Source organism: Mirounga angustirostris, unplaced genomic scaffold (genome assembly GCF_029215605.1).
Source record: "Mirounga angustirostris isolate CCGP_5_RB_7025 unplaced genomic scaffold, mMirAng1.0.hap1 SCAF_9, whole genome shotgun sequence".
Lineage (NCBI taxonomy): Eukaryota > Metazoa > Chordata > Mammalia > Carnivora > Phocidae > Mirounga > Mirounga angustirostris.
Genome location: NW_026991717.1, coordinates 16836754 through 16859270, shown reverse-complemented (window position 1 = coordinate 16859270; position 22517 = coordinate 16836754). Strand labels below are relative to the sequence as shown.

Genomic DNA, 22517 nt, shown 5'->3' with positions numbered 1-22517 from the left:
AGACCATGAATAAACATAGAATTCTGACCCACAACCTGCAGCAACAAGTCCAGGAAACCAAACCCCTGTAACAATGGGCCCCAAATGTCCAGGACTTTGTCAGCAATGGACACCTTCCCTAATTTTTGTCCCTGCTTCCAATTTAGGACCAGGTGGAGAAAGCCAAATAGGCTTCCTTAACCGATGACACAGGATGCCCCCCTTCTAGTTAACCCATTTCCAGCCTCCACTTGGGACATACCTGAAGCCTTCCTTTTCCCCACCACAATACTCTCCTCCTACTCTGCCTGCCTTTGAGTCTTTACCAAGCATGTTTGATAGCAGCTGGCTCCCTTGATACAGTAAACTCAAGATAGATGGATAGACTCTGCTTGTTCTCCTTTGGGTAGTCTTTGTTCATTTCCTCAAAAGTGCAGCCTTTTGGAAAAAACATGTGCATTACACAAATTATTCACCATGTATGTATCATTATGCTAGATCCTGCTATGAAAAGTCCAATTCCTCATTGGAATTATGTTAGTTCTGCTACGAAAAATCCAACTCCTCATTATAGAGAAATTTTTCATCAGCCAATCATGAAATCTGAATGGTCCAGAATTATTTGGAAATGAGGGTCCAGCTCATAGTGAATAAAATAAATAACGAGCTTGAGACTATTATTAAGATTTCCAGGTAGGGAAATTAGCATCAGGTGCAGACCTTACTGGTTTTTGCAGATCCATGGGATTTTGACGCTCCCTATTTGCTAATCTCATTACCTTGAATGAAGTTGAGTTTACAGAAACATTAAGTTTGATTTAGTGGCAAATGAGCTAAAAAATAAGAAAACCCATAAAGGGCTTAATTTTGAACAGGATGCCATCAGCCATGTTGTGAGCAGTTAAACTAGAATTTTCTACTGGCTAAATTGTGTAAATGATCGTGTAACAGTTGATTGGATGGATCAAACTTCATTATCAATAGGAGTTATTTAGTGTGTTGGGCAGTTTTCATCTGAAAGAAAGCTAAGGCTAACTTCAGAAACTTTATAGGAGAAGAAGAATGCCAAACAATTTGGAAAAATGTGTTGAAATCCTGCAGAAAGAATTGAGACATGCGTGAATATGAATGAGGGATTCTGGTTATCTAACAGGGTTTCAGAAGACATCTGTGGTGAAGTGCCCTGATATGACTAAAACAAGGGTAATTTGATTCCTGTGTTAATGGGCATGTGTAGGTGGGGGTGGGGTGGGAGAGAGAAAAGTCACAAATCCAAGCCACTGAAAAGAAATGATGCTTCTATACAAACACCAAACAATTGGCTTGTTTAGTCAAAGTTGGACAATTTCGGTGTCAACATATGTTATTGATTCTGATGGCTACTTTGTATATGGTGGGTCCATGATACATGTGTAACGAATGTGTTAATTCAGTACAATAATCTGGAGATCAAATGGGATTATATGATGTCAGAAAGATTTTTCCAAATTCGAGCTGACTAATAAAATTTGCTGAATAGAGTTTTTAGGTGGGCTGCTTTTCATTATAAGTGAACACTGCATGCTTTTGCCATAACACTTGAATAAATGCTTACAAGTTTAGAATTGGGTGACATAAAAACACATTCCTGTGAGTATGGCATCCAAGAACAGTGGTGATTTATGTTGTTTTTCCACTGAATTTAAATGTTTAGTGAAGATTTTGTTGATTTTAAAGCTTACGACTTAAATCATTAAATAGTCAATGATGGAAGAAGTTGGCTTTATCACCACAGAGCGTGTTGTAGATGGACTGTATGGGCACTTCTGTCCTTGCAGTACTGAATCAGAAGGAGTAAACTGTTTTTTTTTTTTTTTTTTAAAGATTTATATATTTATTTTAGAAGGAGGTGGAGAGGGGCACAGGGAGAAGGAGAGAATCTAAAGCAGACTCCCCACTGAGTGTGGAGCCCGATGTGGGGCTCAATCTCCAGATGACCCGAGCTGATATCAGGAGTTGGACACTTAACTGACTGAGCCACCCGGGCACCCCCAGAAGGGGTATATTTAAGGTTGGGTCAGTTTCATAGGTGGGTGGTATGGTATCATGGTAGATTCATTGAAAGATCCACCTTCCCTATGACAAGGTACTTATCTTGCCCACCTCCTTTGGCAGTTATCCATGCTTCTCTAAGCAACTGTAGTTTTTGCTTTTAGAGGGTAAGGAATGATGGCAAATAATTTCCATCTTTCAGGCCAACTTTAAGCCACTGGAAATGATTAGTTGGAATCCAGTATTTAGATCTGTAAGATTGCGCCTGGGATTAGGGGGAACAAGTGTAGGATTGGCAGGCAGGAATTGGGAAACCTTGTCTTGGATCTATGGCTTTACTCTCAGAAGGCACTAAAACAAAGTTTATAGTTTAGTTCTTACTTTAATAGCTTAATTGTTTGAGTGTCTACAGATTGGAAGGGTCTACACAGGCAAGGCATGTTTGGACAGGGTTGGAAGAAAATATTCCATTGCTGGACACTGCTCGGGTGAGGAAGACTGGCCTAGTTTGAGGTTCTGCCATGGGGAAGATGGGATGCCTTGTCAACCGTCGGGGAGGTAGGAAAGTGCTTGGAAGGAATCAGAAGAGTTTGTGGGGGGCAAGTGTATATCAGAGAACTCATGTGGTCATTTTTTTTGTCAGCTCTGATTTTATCACCCTCTCTGGCAACTGTTCCAAAATTCACAGGCTTCCCAGTTCAAGGAGAGAAACGCTTTCTATCTTTCTTCTGACTCTGAAACTTTTTATTTCCCATTGTTCTCAGGGCAGTCAGGCTGGATCTTTCTTTGGAGCTCTTAAAGAAACAAAAGAATATCTGGGCAACGAAAACAAGATGCAGGTGCCTGGGAGGTGGTCCAGTGTGGATATCATTCTGGTAACTGCTAAAGGTAGAACTATATGTATTGATTTTCAAGTAGAATTAGGTGGGTGAGATCGTCTTTCAAAGTTGGCTAAAAAATGTACTTGTCCTTTCTAAGGTCTAATTAAGATCCTCTGTCAGAAACCATAAAAAGAACTGTATATAATATCACTGGGGACAATGCAAAGCATTGGCCCCTTTTGCAGCTAATAGGATGTCATGATTCAAAGAAGTTACCTTTAAAAAAAAACCCAAGGCTGAAAAATAAAAAAAGAAGCTCTTCTCATTAGATTATATCTGAGTGACCCTCCTGGTCTTATATTTGCAATGTATTTGGAGTAAAATTCATGGATCAATATGGCTTCTGAGATAGGAGGTTACATTTCATGTTGATGAGATTCAGGTTCCCTTCTGTTATGGCATTATTAATGGATGCTACTCGCTCATCCACCAGTATATACCTTTTTTACTTTCTAATCTAGAAAAGTTAGAAAGAAGAGAATATTAAGAAATACTTCTGGGTTAAACTTTTCCCCCATTTTTCCTTCCCCCCAGTGAAAGATAACTGGACCAGCAAATGGTTCCTGGCTACATATGGAGGCAATATGGGTCCAAGAAAGCTTGATGACAGAAAGCAGAGATGTAATCTATTCCAAATGGACCATCATCTGGATATTTGAAATGTCATGCTGTAAACAGTGTTCCGTTGTCTTATAAGTTGTTATGTAGGGTTGAATGCAGATGAAAGCCTAAATTTATATCATGAAGCAAAGTATAAAATGAATGTTAACCTTCTAAGTACTTCTTTTTTTCAATGTCAGATTCAGTTAACTGCCTGTCTTCTAATAGCGGTGCACCTAAAATCTTTAATGCTCTGGCCATTTGATGACCCACCCCCACCAAGGGGTAAGAAAGTTAGAATTCAAAGGAATTTTGGGACCCTTTTTCATAAAACTTATTTTATAAATCAGCTCCACCTTATTTTTAAATCAGAAAACTAAGATCTAGGGAAGCTATCTAGTCGCATAGCTCTGTAGGTAGTAGATGATCCAGGAATTTAATCTACGGGCTCCTAGGATACGATATTTTGTATGATGCTATGTTGCCTTTAAGTAAATACCTGTCTTATCCTGTAATGTTTCCATCCCTAGGAGAGGACTGATTTCACAGCGTGTCCTCATAACCAGAATAGGTATTCCAGAATGGACCATTTGGTAGTGTAGGCTTTATTCATTCAATTTTCATTCATTCATTCATTCAGATAATATTTATTTTCCTTCAGCTTTTATTGTAAAGATATACATACTCAACATAAAGAGTATCAGCAGCATCAAAATCCATATAAAGGAGTACAATTCTCCTTTTCTCCACCACATCGTGCTTCCCAGATAGTTGCTCATGAGAGCATACTGTATATCCTTTCAGACATTCTTTGATGTATAAAAATATGTTATAGTATATAATATAGCACATATGTATGCACCGGTTAAAAAATGGGGAGTACTTGGGGCGCCTGGGTGGCTCAGTCATTAAGCGTCTGCCTTCGGCTCAGGTCATGATCCCAGGGTCCTGGGATCGAGCCCCGCATCCGGCTCCCTGCTCAGCGGAGAGCCTGCTTCTCCCTGTCCCTCTGTCTGCTGCTCTGCCTATTTGTGCTCTCTCTCTGTGTTAAACAGATAAATAAAAATCTTTAAAAAAAGAAAAAAAAAAGAAAACTATTAAAAAAAAAGGGGGGGTACTATACATATTTTCTGCAACTTCCCTTTTTAACGTTTTTCACATCATAATATCACGGACACTTTGCCATGTCTTATCTAATTTGTTCCTGTTATCAAGTGTGTGTGTATATTTTTTATATATTTTTAGATACATAGCAATCCATAGTTTGCATGCTATGGATGCTTATCTCACCATTCCTCTGTTGGTGGGCATTTTATGTAGATCCTAATTTTTATGGTGAAAGGCAATGCTACAAAGAGTGTCTATTTTTGCATGTGTAAGATGCATTCCTAGAAGGGGAATTTCTGGGTCCTTCCATTCATATTTACTGAGTAACTATCATTTGCAAAGTGCTATAAAATGATTGGATGGGCTATAAAATGATATGATGCAATCTTTACAGGTAGATGGTTCCTGCTCTCATGAAGCTTGTAGATTAGGTAGCAAGAAATGTATACAAATAGCGATTTCAAGTAGAAAATCATGAGCGCTATTTGGAAAATACATAGAAACTGCCACGGGAGGGTAAAGACACCTTGACTTTCTAACCCAGCCAGTGAAAACTAACAGTTATCCGGAGATGGGGGTCTCAGTGGAAATGCACTGAACATTTCTGAATAAAGTTACTTGAATGAGCTGAAACATTTGAGAATGCGGGAGGGGACTTGGGTCTTGAAAGAGGTGTACAAATGTCCAGAAAACATAATTGGTTTTGAACTTTTAGGAAGTATCTATATTTGCAAAAGGGAGAACTGTTGCAGTCCACTAGATCATATAAGACTGAAAGAATTTTTGTTTCAAAGGTCCTTCCTCATTGTTTGATGTAACAAGGTGTTATTTTGACTCAAGCCTACCTTGCTTTAGGTTTTGGATTCACAGATGTGTGGGGTCAGCTACAGGTGGCCTTCTCTTGAATCTGGACCATTTTAATAAATCACGTATCCATCTTCAGCATAGCAGAGGTTAAGAACGAGCACTTCTATTTTTTTCTTTTTTCAGTTACGATCCTAAACCCCATTGTCGTAGGGAAGCTTCTCCTGAAACTTCAGCAGCCTTCATTAAAACATCCTCCTGCGTGGGAATCTTACAATAGGATGCAGATTTATGGGTTTTAAAAATCTCTTCAAGCATAAAATGATTTATGTGGAGATGGAGGTTATAAGCCGTGCGCTCTAACATCTTCATCTTTCCAGAGAGAAATTTGGTGGGGAAAGGTTCAGATTCTTATTATTTTGAGTATGATATTTGGCAAAAATTCCTCCAGTAAAAATCTTAGAATCCTTTTTTGCTCCATTTAGCTTCATGTCCTTGAAGTTACCTACTACATAATACAAGCTTAGCCCCCACTTGTAATACTCAGCAAGTTCAAAGTACCCATCAACACGCAGTGAAAACCCACAGGATAGTAGGGAAAGTGATCAAAAACCAGAGAAACTAACCCTAGGCAGAATAAGAGGCAATTTTCAGAAGAAAAAATTGGGGGAATCTTAAAACATTTTGATCATTCAAAGCATTTCTCAACTCCTAATAAGAGAGGGCAACACACTAAATCATTGGCAACTGGGTTAGGAGTCAGGTCCTGATTCTTCCATTGCAAGGTACAGTGGGGTGAGGCTGGGGTGTAGGACAAAGAGATTTGCATTCCTCAGAATGCAAAGCAGACAGCTGAGTTTAAATGTTCCCTTTGGTGTGTGATGTCTTCATCAGGCAGTCAGGAGGTTCCCCAGAAGCCCTGTCAGGCCTGGGTTTCCAGACAGCTTCTTCAGGAAGCACCATGGGTGGATGCCATCCATGCAAGGGTCCCTATGGTCTATTGTGAGTGATGTCTCTCAGTAAGGCCCCAGAGCCTGCATCCCACAAGCAAGAAGCAGCAAGGGAAAAACAATTTTGGCTTTCACAGGTGTCAGGACTGCAAACAAAGAACTGTTTATAAAAGAGGCAATCACCCCCTTTTTAAAGTCAGCTTGGATGGTTGAAAGCCATGCTAGGAGTTTTCAATAAGAAAAAAATTCTTTCGGGGCGCCTGGGTGGCTCAGTTGGTTGAGCAACTGCTTTCGGCTCAGGTCATGATCCTGGAGTCCCTGGATCGAGTCCCGCATCAGGCTCCCTGCTCGGCAGGGAGCCTGCTTCTGCCTCTGACCCTCCCCCCTCTCATGTGCTCTCTCTCTCTCTCATTCTCTCTGTCTCAAATAAATAAATAAAATCTTAAAAAAAAAAAAAAAGAAAAAATTCTTTCAATAAGGAAGAATTTAATAGGGATGAACACTCTTATAGATAAACCCTCTGGAAATGGGAGAGTTAACTTGTTTGTTGATTATCAGAAATATAAAAAAAGATGGATGCAGTTAGTTTTCAAGTAGATTTTACCTATCATATTGAAACATACCCTAGAGGTTTCTTTAAATTGTGATTTCTTTATTATTAAAACTAGTAACTGATGTTGGGGGCACTTGGCTACCTTAGTCAGTAGAGCATGTGACCATTGATCTCAGGATCATGAGTTCAAGCCCCACGTTGGACATGGAGCCTACTTAAACAAAAACTAGTAACTGAATCTAGTTGGTGTGGTCATGGGTTAAGACACTGTGGGTTCAGAACCAAGTGGAATCGGGTTTCAGTCTCACTTCTGCCACTCACCACATGTAAAACTAGGCATAGATGGCCTCACCTTTCTGTGCCTCAGTTTCCTTGTCTGTAAAATGAGACCCATAATAGAATCTCTTACACAGGTTAGTAGGAGTGATAAATGAGATGATTTCTAGAATGTACTAAAAAATTATTAATCATCACAACTAATACTAGTTATAATTCGTGTTGTGGTTTAAATAACAATTACATTAAAATATTACTTAGTATTAATTATGTTCCAGAATTAGAAGCTTTTAAACCATTATGACTAATTATTGTTGTTTGGTTTTAATAAAACTCCACTTTGGGGTGCCTGGGTGGCTCAGATGGTTGAGTGTCTGCCTTCGGCTCAGGTCACAAAGAGTGTCTATTTTTGCATGTGTAAGATGCATTCCTAGAAGGGGAATTTCTGGGTCCTTCCATTCGGCTTGATCTCCAGGTTCTGGGATCAAGCTCCGTATTAGGCTCCAAGGAGCCTGCCTCTCCCCCTGCTTGTGCTCTCTCTGTGTCTCTCTCTCTCAAATGAATAAATAAGATCTTAAAAAAAAAAAAACCTCCACTTCATCCACATGTTCACAAAATAAGACAATTCTTTCTCAGGTCAATAAGTAGCCACTATACATACCAAGAGATCACTGACAGTAAAAGTAATTAAATTAATTAATTTTTTAAAAAGATTTTATTTATTTATTTATTTGAGAGAGAGAGAGCACAAGCAGGGGGAGTGGCAGAGGGAGAGGGAGAAGCAGCCTCCCCACTGAGCAGGGGGCCTGACGATGTGGGGCTTGATTCCAGAACTCTGGGAACTTAACTGACTGAGCCACCCAGGCGCCCCAAAAGTAATTTAATACCTACATCATTCAATATCTCTCTGATGATGAAGATGATGAAGAGCCTGGCTCTTGGTAAGCACTTATTAAACAGATTATTTTTATTATCATAAATGCATGCTTCTCTGGTCTGCTCCCTTTCTACTTCCCCTTGCGGATGTCCCTTATAAATGTCTATGAGTCAGTTACTATGTGACTGCTTTGTTTACATGTTTAGGTTTGAGGACAGGAACTGTGTCTTCAGCACCTGAAGGGATAATTGTTCCTGGTGGGCATGAAGCATCTAGCATAGTATTTGGCACATAGTAGATGCTCCGGTAATTGAATTCCCTTTTACTGTGAAGCTGTGTTGTTGACTCATTGGATTCCTCTTCATTTGGGGAATGTGGTGATCTACATTCTCCATTAGTTTTGTGTCACACCAGGACTTCCCTTGTACATTTTATCACCCTAGTTAAGAAATCAGGATTCTTGGAAGTCAGGGGACAACACAATAGCATTAGGCCACCAAAAGCTGCACCTACCAATGGCCTCGTGGTGGTTGGGTACACAAAAATGCAAGAGGGTGGGGGCAGCAGGCACTGCCAGGCAGCTGAAGGGGCTGCTGGGGCAGGCTTTTAATTGCTTATAGTTGTGCCTTAGGTTTATTGCGTTTGAAAGGTAAATTGATCATTCGTCATTGCACATTAATGAAGTATAGAGGTGGAAAATATGGAGATGTTGAGGAAAAGTGTGCTTTGTTTTAGAGAAGGAGTTGGATTAGTTAACTAATCATTGGGCACTATTCCAAATCATAAAGGGAAAGAGGGTTGTTGACAGTCCAATTTTGATGAATATACTTGGAGTCAGTGAGATAAGAAATAAAGGAAATTAAGAGAAATTAAGGTATAAAAGAAACCCAGATGATGCCCAGTAGAAGCTGAGTACAGCCAAACCACAACCCAGAGAGAATGAGGAAGTTACTGTACAGGACTTTCGGACTTTCTTAGTCTTGATGAACACATTGACAAGTAGAGGAGGAATAGTTGAGCCTTCACACACATCCCACCCTGCACAGGTGGACCAGCAGCCTTTCTCCCATCTAGGTCCCCATCTTGTTAGCACCACCCCAGCCAATGGGACGTTCAGCTGGACTCTGACAACAGAGATGGGAAAGTGTCTACGTTCAGGAGAATCAAAGTGGGATAGAAGGAAGGTAAAGGGAGCAGGTGAAAGAAGGAAAGCTTTTCCTTCCCAGGGACCAGTCAACAACCCAGAACCTGGCTGACTCTACTCTGAATTTCCTTCCTTCATTCACTGGTCACATGACCAAAGGAAAGAAAGCACGATGGCATCTTAGTTTCATCCCCTTTATGATTATTTAAAGAATGGGAAATTCCCTGCCCTAGCTCCAGAGCCTTGTCTCTTGATTTCTTTTTCCTCTGTGACCCTCCTTCCCTCTGCTGGACATCTCTGCACACTGCCATGCCTCTCCTGCCTCCTCCAGCTGCCTCTGCCTTCCTGCCCTCCGGCTGCCTTCACCCCCTGTCCTGCCCCAGAGGAAGGAAGGCTGCTGCCACTGAGAAATGCAAGAGGGCCGCCACCCAGCAGTCTTTTCTTTTTCTCTTCTTTTCTTTTTTTAGCTTCAAGAACGTGTCTCTCTGGCCTTGGTAAGTGTGGGCAAAGGCTTTGGGAGATAGTGCGGAGAATGAGGACGGGAACGGCAACAGTTGTGGCAAGCCCACAAGCACCAGCAGGAGGGAAATGCTATTCTGCCATTTCTGGAAGCTACAGAGCATATGGAGAGCCTGGAATTGTTGTCAGCAGCCCAAATCAGGGCGGCGCCATCCTGGCGGCTTCACTCTGGCTTTAAGGAAGCATTTCAGTAAGCTCCCTTACCTGCAGTTGTCAGCGGAATTGCCCCAAGTACTGGTCCTGGGTAGTTTTCCATATTCTTGAATAAATATACCTGAGGATCATGATTAAAGGCTTCATCGTACTCCATAGTGTGAATGTACCATGTAAGTTACCGAACAGAATCCTGACTTTAAGACATTTGGTCTGTTTCCATTTTTAAGAACTGATTCTAAACAACACTATAGTGAACATCCTTTTAACATACACTTTTGTATACTTCTCTTATGACTTTGTTAGCAATGTCATTGCTAAATCAAAGAATACATGTATTTTCTAAGACTTTTGATATATAATGCCAACCTGGTCTCTAGAAAACTTAAAGTGATGACTATCTCCTTCACTTATGCAACATAGGATCTCATTTATATGTGTAGGTATATGCGTATTGATGTTTTAGCTTAAGAAATATTCTGAAAGATAAACACTACCATGTTGAGAATGTCTATTTCTGGTACTAGGATTTTAGGAATATTTGGGGAGGAGGGGGAGAGACATTATTTTCTATTTTTCTACAATGAACGCTTACTACGTTTGTATTTAGAAACCTAATTCTATCATTCTCTCTAAGGCTGGAAGTCTAGAAGTGAAAATAATATCCTAATGAATCTTAATTGATTCGTATTTATTTTCTCTAGACCCACAGACTGTCAGGGCTCTAAGGGATCTTGAAGTTCACCTGGTCTCACCCCAACCATGTACTTACTGATGTGGAAATTGAGTCTCCAGGATATGGCTGGAGCTACCCCAAGGCAAAACCATTCTCTAGAGGCCAAGAACATTCCTGACTGTTTGTTGACCAAGCATGTTTCCATATTCTTCCTCCGGCTATTAAAAAAAGAAAATCTAATTTGCTTTTATTTATTTCCTCTTACATTTTAAAATTATTCCTACTAGCTAATGATTAACTTACCAAAGCACTGCTCCAGTGCTTTTGGAGATCCAGAACAGAGTTCTTAGCTTTGCCTAAAAGAAGATGTAGATTCCATCTGATTTAATACATGCTCATTTAAAACACTGGGCAATAAGAGCTGGAAGAAGAGCATGAACGAAGACTCAGAAGACAGACCACTACCATTTCACTACTGGTGTTGCCTATTCTCTTCCTTGCCTTCTCAAAAAAAAAAAAATTGCTTTTTAATTTTCCAGTATCTCTCCTGTTCTTTGTTATGTGTCCTTAAATTAAAAAAAAAAAACCACAAAACTTCAAATTGCCCACTTAAGGCAATCATTTTAGACCACAGAAAACCATCTCTAAGTCTTCAGAATACTCAAATAAGCTTGATACCGTTTAATGGGAATGGGGATGGGTCAAACTGCTACTTCCCAGGAGGACAGATGTGTAAGCAGGGGAGTTCTGCTAACTGCTGACACTGCATGACACAGAGATAGAGCATTCAAGCTATTTAAAGAATTTTGATAGAGATGTTAAAAATGGGAGGAACCCCAATACTGAATTCCGCAGTGCCTAAACATTTGGGAAGTCGATGTCCCCAACCAGGCTCTATTTTCTTGCAAACTGTAAAAGCAACATTGGAGTCTATTGTATTTGCTGTATTTCCATTTGACCAAAAAATATAGCAGGATCCTGGAAATACAAGTCCTTCCTCTTAATGGGTTGTTAGCTGGGCTATGAGAAGCCAGGCCACTGAGCATTTGACTTCAGTTCAATTCACCTATGACCCCAGAGGAATCCTGACTAGATGGGGAGGGTGGGTCTGGGGGTTGTTGTGACTTTTCCCAACATGTCGCACAATATGCTCAATTGGTCATGGGACAGGTTGTGTTTGGATGGGCATTGGTCCCCGTCTTTCTGTCTATATATATGTGTGTGTGTGTGTGTGTGTGCACACGTGTGTGTATACACATATTTACATAAAAATAATATGGTATAATATAAATGGCATAACAAAAATCAATTAAAAATATATATATATATGCACAGAGAGAGAGAGGTTTTCTTTCTATATGGAGAGCTTCTCTTCATATAGTAGCTTCCTGAAAAATCAATGTAATATAATAGGAGGAAAAATAGTGAAATCTTTCCTTTCTTGTAGTTGATGCAGGTTGGAAAATAATGCTACTTAGATTAAGAGAAGAAAAATTGTCATTTTGGGGAAAAATAAGTAGGAGGTCTGCTGGATCCTCAGATATGAAAACTCCCCATTGTCACCTCCACTTGCTTTTGTTCGTCATCCTGTGCCTGATTGCATGTTATCACCTTCAAGAGAACAGCTGGGTCACTGTGAAAGGGTGTTAATCTCCCAGTGGCTTCCCTAACACCTTATTGACAGCTCAAGTCAGGGTGGCCTATTTTGGCTTTGGTGAATCTGACTTGTCAAAATTCCTTTTCAACTTTATATTCATTTAAAAAATATGGCCTCTGCAATTTCCCGAGCCAGATATGTAATGATAACTATTTTAAATGACCCAGCAGAGTTGCACAATAGCTCTCCCATTCCTGGGAGGCATTCTGCTCGGCAGCAAACTCCTACCTGCATGCATCAGCCAAGCCTGGGGTCTGTCTCCAGAGAGAAACTAACATACAACTAATGAGTTATAGACAGTTCTATGCATTGCACAGAGGAACTCCAGTTCTCTGCTGATTTGAAGATTTTTAGTGTTATTTCCTGTACTTGTTAGCTGGAGTGGAGGGAGTACAGTCAGGTCCAGATTCTCTGTTGTACTCCTGCCTGGCCTTCAGCCTGCCCTATGCTGGGCCTGCCCCTGATCAGAACCCATCAATCTAACAGCAAACCCTGATTGAGTGTCCGCCCATTTGATGAACATCTGGTGTAAGCAAGTATGCTGGAATAGGAGTGAGATTTCAGCGAAGTCCCAGGAAAGCTGGGACAAGTCGGTCATCCTACAGGAAAGCCAGAATGAAAAGGAGGGTTGTGGCCAGCCTGGAGAGTCATGGTCCTGCTTCAGTGGCAGATGCTGTTGGTTTAAATAAAGAGAGGAAAGAGCACCACATGGAGCTTGCAATCTAGCTGATGAAGTAAGACTAGTAAGCACAGGACAGTTTTAGAATTAAAAAAGAATATTTGATGCTGAGCAGATTTAGTGTTAATTTGTGCTTTGCATTTAATTAGAGCATGGGCCAGGTACTAATTGGGTAGCTAGAATGCATTACAGATAAGCTAAGAGGAGGGTCCATAGGGTTTCATGTAGGCCTTGAAGTAGGGGCCAGGCAGAGGGTGGCATGATAGATAGGAATAGAAAATTTGAGTTTAGGCTTGGGTTTAAGGCAAGTTCTAGTGTGGGTAAAAGACTGCCCTCTACCTGTTAGAAGAGAAAATGTTCTTGCCAAATAATAATGGGGACACATGAGTAGACAGGGCTTGGAAGTCCAGATGGCAACTTGAGGTATTAAGAGGCCAGAATTTCCAGGAGGATGTTGTCCGGGTGACCAGGCCCATGACATCCTCAGAAAGACCAAGGGTTCCCTGAGGTATCCAGTCTGGGAAACACCCCATGCTCTCTTCCCTTAGTAGAAAGTCACAATTAACAGTAAGATACTTCAGGCTTGGAGAAGTCCTGCAATAATGAAATGGAACAACCTATCCTTTCGAACACAAGAGGCCACCAAGCCCCCTTTGTATGGAGACAGGGTCAAGATGGAAGGCAGGCATTTAATAATATTTTGTGGAAGAAAGATTCTTTGGAAAGTGCTTTGGAGCATGTTACTGAAGGAGTCATTTTTTTGTTTGTTTGTTTGTTTTAAATGCTAAAGTGACACTATGAATGTGTTTTAGGAGGCTTGCCCTAACAATGATTGCAAAAAAGATCAGAAGAGGTACCATGGCAGCAAGAACCATCAGAAGGACAGGCAGACCTGAGTTCAGATTTGCCACTCACTGCCTGTGAGCCAGGTCTCACACAGGTTTATGTGGTTCAATTAAAATTTGGTTTTAAAGATCTTGGCACAAAGCCTACCACATGGCAAACACTCTATGGAAGTTACAGTCATTATTTTCAATTTTTAATGACAAATTGGAACAGAGAGGTCAAGCAAGCAAAGTTTGCCTTGCCTATGGGATTTTAGACATTCCCAGAGTTGTCCCTCCTTCCCTCCCCAGACAAAACTCCCTCACCGTTAATAGTCTCCAGGTGCCGTCTTTCCTTTCCCAGTGAGTGCACTGTTAAAAGACTAGGCAGCTCCCAGCAGAGGCAGAGCCCAGCAATATGCAGCCTGTTGTCTGTCAGACGATACAGTAGCAGGCCCAGTGAGGGGCCCAGCACTCACACCCCAGGAGAGAAAGTCTCACTGCATGGGACATAGGAGATGCTGAAGAGGTGAGGGATGCACCATATGCTACTGGGTCTTTGTGTGTGTGCGTGTCAAGGAGGGGGGAGAGATAAACAATGGCAGAAGGTAGCACAAGGCTCAGGCTGGAACATCCACCAAGATGGCTCAGGTACTCCAATGGCAATCTCCTGGACACACACACTTGCTTTCCTTCTTCCTTTTGGAATAAAAGAATATTCTTAATTTTGGAACAAAGGAACAGTAGCAAAGCATGCTCAGCCAAAATGAAAGTGAGGAGAGAGGGAAAGGAGAAGAGGACCCATATGCTCATGTTCATCCAAACAAGGCATACTTCCTTTTGAAATTGGGGAAAATCCATGCTGTATTGTGGCCAACTGTTGTCTTCCAAGTCCTGATTTCCTTACCCAGATCCTGCAAAGTGTCAGGTAAGCACAATTCCCCTCAGGGGAACCCCATGTTTGTACAAAGGAAGTATTTGGAAGGCAAGAGGGGGCAGGCAGATTTGGTGAGTAGAGTTGAAATGCCATCTGTTGTTCTTGAGATACTTTATGAATTCTGCTGCCACCGTAGAGTGAACATGGGATCAATCATTCAAACAGGGATGGTTTTGAGAGTGAGAGGGTGGTATTTAATAATTACATTGGGACAAGGAGCTCACTCTGGGTCTCCCAGGCGAACCAGAGTATATGGCCCCTGTTGTGGTCTGAATTGTGTCCCCCCCCCACAAATTCATATATTGAAGGTCAAACTTAGGCTCAGTACCTCAGAATGTGACTGTATTTGCAGATAAGGTTCGAAAGAGGTGATTAAGTTAAAATGAGGCCTTTAGATTGGGCCATAACCCAATCTGACTGGTGTCTTTATAAGAAGAGAAAATTTGGACATGCAAAAGAGAGACACAAAGGGGTGCACACAGGGGGAAAGATCATGTGAAGACCCAGAAAGAAGGTGGCCATCTGCAAGCCAAGTGGAGAGGCCTCAGAAGAAACCAATTTGGCCAACACCCTGATCTTGGACTTTTGGCCTGTAGAACCATGAGCAAATACATATCTTTTTTTTTTCCCCCCTTTAAGATGTATGTATTTATCTAAGAGGCAGGGGGAGGGCAGAGGGAGAGGGAGAAGGAGAGAAGCAGACTCCCTGCTGAGTGCAGACCCTGACATGGGCCTCCATCTCAAGAACCTAAGATCATGACCTGAGCCAAAGTCAAAAGTTGGAGACTTAACAGACTGAGCCATGCAGGTGCCTCAATATATTTCTGTTGTTTAAGCCACTCAGTCTGTGATATGTTATTATGGCAGCCCTAGCCAACTAATAAAGTCACTTAGTTGAAATTTCCCCGATTTCCCTCATCTCTAAAAATGTAGAGAATCATGCCTAGCACCCAGGATTAAATTAGACAATATATAAGATGCTTAGTACGTTGCATTGTGCTATAATGTAACGTATATACACATTGACACACGTAAGCTTACTTAAGGCCACATCCTGAAAGTTGTTGGTTTTACCAGTTCCAGACAATGCACTGGGATCTTAATTATAAAAACAATAAATATCAGTTAGTCCCATGGAGCCCTTGAAAATGACAACCTGAAGGTTTTTTTTTTTTTTTTTTCATTTGGAACTTGAGGAAGAAAACAAAAGGATCAGTTGAGAATAACTAAACCCACACTCTGGAATATGAACTAGAGACAGAATTTATTCTAATACAGTTAAGTTAAGTATGATCCCACATCACCGAATGTTTAGTGACTTGCACTAGCATTCTGATGGGCAGGCTTCCCAGGTGTCTACAGCCTTACCTCTGGGTGGGGCTCATCCACATGACTCATTCCCTTGCATGGCCCACATTGGGTTGACCACCTTGTGGGGGTCTCCTGCGGTTCTTAAACCCCCGTGCCTGTGGCCCAGTCTTCCCTGCTTGTACCTCAACTCTCCTGCCTCTGGGCATGTGTTCATGTCCCACTGGCCACGGCTCCAAGTTCATTCTGGGATTAAGCTCAGTGAATGCCAAGAAGGCCTGCTTCTTTCACATGCTCAGCCAGTGGCTGACGCCGGTTACCAGGGGTTGGGGTGCAGGGAAGGTGTGGAGGGGGGCTTTGTCTCCACTTGGGCTGAACTTCTATACAGCTTTACCTTCTCACTTGTGTGCTGTGCTGGCTTTTGAGGCAGGGACCTTACATGTGGGACAAATGCCAGCAGAGGAATGGGGCCTGTCCAGAATGTCACTCTCCTGGTCAGACAGTCTCAAGAGGGTCTGCTGGACTGTCGCATGACGGTCTCAGGAAGCAGGTTCCACTGAGCCATGCTCAAAGAGCAGCAGACATTCAGCACATGGTGGCTTTCCTTTCCTGGTGGCTGTATTGGGAATTATTCCAAGGCTGTCACCTTTCACTCTTCTGAGGAATAAAGAAGGCCTCGTTTCTCCCCATGGGATGTGTAAGGGTATCTGTGACTTACACAGAAACAAGAGGCCAGCTTCAGTCAGTCACAGGACCAATACTCCTCCAGGCCAGGAGTCTTGAGGGGGCAGTAGGCCCAGCGAAGGGGGAGCAAGGACAAGGCAAAGTGAGCTGAGGCCTGAATACCTGGCCCCAGGTTCCAGTTCCTCTTGCCCTGATTAGTTTTCCTCTCTGGGCTTCAATTCTTCTCACTGGCTGAATGTTTTCTGGATACTTTTCCACTGAAACATGCTGAGGTCAAAAGATATGACTCTGCCCCACAAGGGTCTGATTCCTATTTAGAGAGAAGTCTAAGAGGACCACTTCCTTAGTTATGTATAACACCCAGTGCTCATCCCAACACAACTAATGAATCATTGAACACTACAACAAAAACTTATGATGTACTATATTCTGGCTAACTGAACATAATAATAAACAAGGACCAATTCCATTCCATTCAGTCACTCAACAGTTATGCAAGGCTTACTGTTTGTCGGGAGCTCATTCATTTATTTATCAATTTATTCCCCATCTTTTTTTTTTTATGGTATACTAGGTAATGTTTCTAGGCCCTTGGGATTTATCAAAACAAAACAAAACAAAAATTATGCTTTTACCCTTAGGGTAGGGAATAAGATATTAACATTTAGGAACCACCAAATATGATATGCTAGAGCAGATCAGTGCTGTGGAGGAAATAGAGCCAAGGAAGGAGGTAAGAAGCACCAGGGGACATGGTTGAATGCAAATTTATGTAGGCTTGTTTGTGAAGGGCACTCTGATTTGAACCGAACACTGATGGGATGGTAAGATGAACCTGGTGGAAAGCCAGAGGAAGAAGATTCTAAGTAGGGGACAGCAGGAGCTGAGCTTGTCCTGTTGGGACCCATGTGGAACTCAGGGCAGCTGGCCAGGGTGAGTGGGCAGGTGAGTGCTGGGAAGTGAGTCCCAGGGTGACAGTGGCTGGATGAGGGAGGGCCTTGAGCAAGCTGAAGGACTTGGGCTGTCACTCTGTCTGATTTGAGCCAGAATGACCTGATCTGACTTCTGCTTCAAAAGGCTCACTTTGACTTTCATGTAGACAACAGATGCCAAGGGAGAGGGTGTCCCAGAGTGGATCAAGGACATCTGTTAGTCAGAGGGTATGGCGGTAGTCCAGGTGAGAGGTGATGGCACCCGGATGGGTGTTTTTGTAGTCTACCTGTGTGTGGTACACAATGATTAAATGGATGCCCTCCAAGCTCCCACTAGGGGATGGTTACCAGTGTAATGCTGGTAGGATTGTACCACCTGGGATAGTGATCAAGCTAAACCCTCTTCAGTGTTCATCCAGTGTCTGCCATATACCGGGAACTTTCCATACTTTATGCTTAATTATCATAAAAATATCCCAAGAGAATATGACTGCTTCCAGATTATTAATGGAGAAACTGAGGCTCAATGAAGTTAAGCTCCCCATGGGTCCAAGGTTATACAACTAGTCCTTTGGGGAACTGAGCCTCTGGCCCAAATGCATCTGTCTTCAGCTCTGCTGTGAATTCACTCCATCCTAAAGCATCTTGCATATTCCTTTTTCATATAGGATCTGTGAGACATAGCACCTTTTGGTACTTGAAAATTTTAGCAGTGAAAAAAGAAAGATTCCCATAAGCCATATCTATATCTCCTGTATGTTTCTGGCAGATGGCTGTCCCCTATCCCCATGTGTACCACAAAAGCATATGGAATCCTTACTGAAAGATGGATCTGAAATTCCAGTATCCTCTAGAAGTCTAAAGCATACTTTTCTATTGGAAATGACACATGTCAATAACCAGATAACACCTCATACTCTGATGTCATAAGTACAATGTGAAGAAAGAGAATATGTATCAACATTTTATATAACTTACTCAAGAGATTTACCTTTCATCCAATCATATGACATTTAAGTTTCTATCAATTTTGAAATAAAATTGACCCACATCAGCTCAATATTTTCCTTCTCTAGAAAAATAAATTAATACCCTGATCATTGTAATACAAGGAAAATATACTTGATGTAACATTGTATTTCCTTCAGGCCAGGTCTCCCCCAGCGAAGGGAAGCCAAGAAATGAGATGGTTATCTGGAGAATCAGAACAAAATGATTTTACCCTCAATAATGTATGGAATTTAAGACCAAGCATTTTTGTTTTGTGAATTATCCGTGCAGTTTTATCTGCTTTTAATATTAGTATTGGAACCCGAAAGCATCTGAGATTGTTCTGTTCTTCAGGTATTTTTATGCTCAACAAACTTAACCCAAGTTCGCCCAAACTGTGGCTGGAGGCGGTGGGTCTTTTTGCCAGCTCCGAAAACCTTCAGCAGAGCGTCTGAAACAATGTGGCCTGAACTGCAAGGTAAATCACTGGGAAGGTCAGGGGAAGGCCTGGAGTCCCTCTATTGGAACCCAAGCCTGACCTGGTCCAGGGGGCTGCGGGGGTCTTTATAACCTCCCACATGTGTTTTGACTCAATATTCAGCCTGAAACAGCTGTCAGGAAAGAACAAAGGGCTGTTTTTTCCCTGGGGCCCTGGTTGCTGACCTGGAAAGGGTGGTGCTTGTCAAGTGGATTTGGACAGAGCCCCAGCAGGCGGGAGCAGGGTCAGGCATCAGGGTGGATGGTTGCAGTTGGGGGTCTCTGACACCTTGAAAGAGCTGGGTCCCTGAGATGAGACTTTTTAGTCCCTTTCTGGAAATGTTCTGTCAATGCATTAGTGTGGAGTGTGGGACTCCTATAAGTTTTCAGCCTTGTCCCGTGGTTTGTGCTGTGTCCACTTTTCTCCTCCACCACGGGCTTAGGTAGGCAATTCCTGACCATCGTCAGCATCAGGCTCTGGGAGCAAAGATGAGGTATAGTTGTCCTGTGTATGTTCCTTCTCTCTCTTCCTTTAAAAGTACAATGTGTTGGGGCGCCTGGGTGGCTCAGTTGGTTAAGCGACTGCCTTCGGCTCAGGTCATGATCCTGGAGTCCCGGGATCGAGTTCCACATCAGGCTCCCTGCTCAGCGGGGAGTCTGCTTCTCCCTCTCATGCTCTCTGTCTCTCATTCTCTCTCTTGCAAATAAATAAAAATCTTAAAAAAAAAAAAGTACAATGTGGGTTTTTTTTTTTAAGATTTTATGTATTTATTTGAGAGAGAGAGAGAGAGAGAGAGAGAGAGCACCAGCAGGAGGAGGGGCAGAAGGAGAAGCAGGCCCCCTGCTGAGCAGGGAGCCTGATGCCAGGCTTGATCCCATTACTCTGGGATCATGACCTGAGCTGAAGGCAGAGGCTTAACCCACTGAGCCACCCAGGTGCCCCTGGTCTCTTTTTTTTTTTTTTTAAGATTTATTTATTTATTTTAGAGAGAGAAAGAGAGAGCATGAGCAGGGGAAGGGGCAGAGGGAAAGGGAGAGAGAGAATCCTCAGGCAGACTCCCTGCTGAGTGCAGAGCCCAGCATGGGGCTTGATCCCAGGACCTTGAGATCATGACCTGAGCCAAAATCAAGGGTTGGAAAAATTCAAGAGTCAGACGCTTAACCGACTGAGCCACCCAGGCGCCCAAAAACAAAGTGGTCTTAATCATAAAACTGAACGTATCTCTTGTATGGGTTCTGTTGGACTCAAACACAGGGAAGTACCCTATGTGTGGACTTGCAAAGTACAGACATCGCCTGGAAGCTCTCAGGGATGTGGTCTCTCCAGGCCCCGCTGCAGACCGACTTAATCAGAATCTGCATTTTAACGCGTTCTTCAGGGATCCTTTATTTTTTATTTATTTATTTTTAAAGATTCTATTTATTTATCAGAGAGAGAGAGTATAAGTGAGAAAGAGACCATGAGCAGGGAGGTGAAAAGCGGGCAGAGGGAGAAGCAGGCTCCCCACTGAGCAAGGAACCGGATGTGGGATTCGATCCCAAGACCCTGGGATCATAACCGAAGGCAGACGTTTAACCGACTGAGCCACCTGGGCAACCCTCTTCAGGGGTCCTTTAAAAGTCTGAGAGGCACTGTCTCTGAGTACGGTGCCTCTGCTTCCTCATCTATACGCTGGGATCAGGGGAAGCTAGATGAGGGGAGGAATGCCCAATGCCCTACCTGGGGTCTGGTGGGGAGCAGGAGCCACGGAGAACCCGGCGCTCTTCCTCCTGCAGGCTGAGTGCAGTGCTCCCTGGGAGTTGGAAACATGGGACTGTGGCCTTGGACAGACAGCTCAGGAAACGCAGCCAGCCCTGCCTTGCACGGAGCGGCGGACTCTGCTGTGATGCCAACCACCTGCCAGGCTCGTCCCAGCCCCCACCCTGAGCACACTGCAAGTGCCAATCAGCTGCAATGAACCCCAGTGGGCCCCCAACAACAGGTGTCTCATTAAACATCTCTCGCCCTCCCAGGCTTACCCACTGACAGGCACCAAACTCACACTCAATCACCGCTTAATCACAGCCAGACTCCATTAACAAGTCATACTAATTACCAACTTCTAACAGTGTCTCCAGTTCGGAGGCAAAATACCTTATTCTTTTTAGATGAAAACTGGCTTGTGATCCTTCAGAAAGACCCATAATTAGGTCCTTTAAAAATGGGGATCAGGGGAGGAGACAGGAGAAAAGCCGATAGACCCAGGGTGGGTACGGCCCTGAACATGCACAATGAGAAGCTCTGTTTGTTTTAATTTTGTGCCTGCTGGTGGCCCACAAGGGTCCAATTAGCTTGTTACAGATGCTTGTATTGGTTCCATCCTCTTGTCTCATCTTTCCTTCCTTTAAAAAATATTTCTTTTTCCAGAAGGGATAAACTTGTAGCACAGATTGCTGGCCTGCAGGCATCCAAAGATCAACAACTAGTTTTCTGTGATCAAACCCCCCTGTGAACCATGAACACTCATTTACAGAATTCCTAATGCATAGGCTGAAGCAGGGAGGGAACTTGGCCTGGGCTTGAGGTGACTATAATAGGATCTAGTGCATTTTTTAAACGGCCAGAAGGTACATATTCTTGGCACGAGAACAACTTTTGTTGACTGGCTTTTATGCTTTTTTTCAATTGTATTTTGAGTCATAATAAAGATATTATCTTTATTATTCTTTGTGTTCCCTTTTCCATCATAAAACACTTCATTTTATTACTTGGATGGGATCTTATTTTTTATTTATTTTTTAGAGAGAGTGAGAAAGAGAGAGAGTGTGGGAGCTGGAGGGGAAAAGGGAGAGGGAGAGAGAGAATCTTTTTTTTTTATTCTTATGTTAATCCCCATACATTACATCATTAGTTTTAGATGAAGTGTTCCATGATTCATTGTTTGAGCATAACACCCAGTGCTCCATGCAGAAGGGAGAGAGAGAATCTTAAGCAGGCTCCATGCTCAGTGTGGAGCCTGATACAGGGATTGATCACATGACCCTGAGATCATGACCTGAGCTGAAATTTTGAGTCCAATGGTTAACCAACTGAGCCACCCAAGCACCTCTGGGATCTTGCTTTTTGGAAGAACTTACACTGTGTATAGAATATTCATTGCCAGTCAAATATAACAAATGAATAAAAATGAATTCCTTATTAGATTGGATGTGCTCGTGGACTCAGCCCATGGATGGTAATCACTCTGATGTCAAGGTCAGTGTAGCCAGCACCCAGCAATGGTGGAAGAGTTAGGACAAGAAGGAAACTACAATAAAAAGTGGCAGAAGGGTGCCTGGGTGGCTCAGTCGTTAAGCGTCTGCCTTCGGCTCAGGTCATGATCCCAGGGTCCTGGGATCAAGCTCCGCCTCGGGCTCCCTGCTCGGCAGGGAGTCTGCTTCTCCCTCTCCCACTCCCCCTGCTTGTGTTCCCTCTCTCGCTGTGTCTCTCTCTGTCAAAT

The 22517-nt window shown here is 42.7% G+C and overlaps 1 long non-coding RNA gene across 2 annotated transcripts in view; it reads left to right on the top strand.

Moving 5' to 3' along the window:
• Positions 1 to 7853, top strand: part of LOC123860921 (uncharacterized) — a 65747-nt gene extending 57894 nt beyond the window's left edge. The window contains exons 3-4 of one of the 2 annotated variants that reach the window (XR_010404881.1): positions 2775 to 2898; positions 3426 to 7853. This is a non-coding gene — a long non-coding RNA (uncharacterized LOC123860921). Of the gene's footprint in view, positions 1 to 2774; positions 3387 to 3425 lie in introns of those variants that run through there. The other variant, XR_010404880.1, reaches the window with a different exon arrangement.
• Positions 7854 to 22517: the final 14664 nt, after the last annotated feature.